General features: G+C 37.7%; 1 long non-coding RNA gene across 1 annotated transcript; it reads left to right on the plus strand.

Annotated features, from left to right (window-relative positions):
- Nucleotides 1–275: 275 nt before the first annotated feature.
- On the plus strand, nucleotides 276–724 carry LOC109593191 (uncharacterized). Its single transcript, XR_002190797.1, has 3 exons — nucleotides 276–424; nucleotides 472–514; nucleotides 582–724. It is a non-coding gene; the product is annotated as an uncharacterized LOC109593191 (long non-coding RNA).
- The last annotated feature ends 13 nt before the right edge of the window (nucleotides 725–737 follow it).

Here is a 737-nt window from a genome sequence, read left to right on the forward strand (position 1 = left end):
GAAAAAGTTAAGCTTCTTTCTCACATGGTCTTCTTGCTGCCATCATTGCAGTTGATGATGTAATGCCACACCTTCAATCTACAGGCATGGGAGGGGCTGGAGCTGCTTGCATGTATGTGCTGCAGTGCTGCTACTTCTGCAGGTATTCAAGAGCAAGTGCATGCAACTGCAGGAAGCTAGTGTTCAGCAGACTCTCTTCATACTGATAATCAAACAGCTATTGCAGTGCAGGCATGCACCATAGCAGCTATAGGGGCGAGGCCATGCACCGTAGGTGTCTCGTTTAGTGTTCTTTTCTCTCTTTTCTTCTCTCTTCAAGGCTAAATGGTTAGTGAAGCCATTGTGTTATGTTAGTGAATTATTCAGTGAGCTATCTTGTGAAGACATAGCGAGATTGTTAGAAATATGTAACTCATTTATATATGTAAGTGTGTTGTTAAAGCTGTTACTAGTATGATATTGTTCTTTTAGAGTAATTATCAAAATATACTAAAAGGAAAGATTCCAACAGAAGGTAGAAATGTAATTTGATTTACTACCCTCCTTTCTCTCTCTCTCTCTCTCTCTCTCTCTCCCTCCAGATTCCCTCCCTGATAGTTCATGGAGTACATTAAAGGCAATATTAAGACAAAATATTAATAAATTTGGAAACATTTACTATAGATTTGTATCTAGAGACACATTACTACTATTTACATTTTATAGCTATAGCTACATAATAAAATATATGAGAGAAG

This window comes from Amphimedon queenslandica, unplaced genomic scaffold, assembly GCF_000090795.2.
Source record: "Amphimedon queenslandica unplaced genomic scaffold, v1.1 AMPQUscaffold_2552_Cont25446, whole genome shotgun sequence".
NCBI classification, from domain to species: Eukaryota; Metazoa; Porifera; class Demospongiae; order Haplosclerida; family Niphatidae; genus Amphimedon; species Amphimedon queenslandica.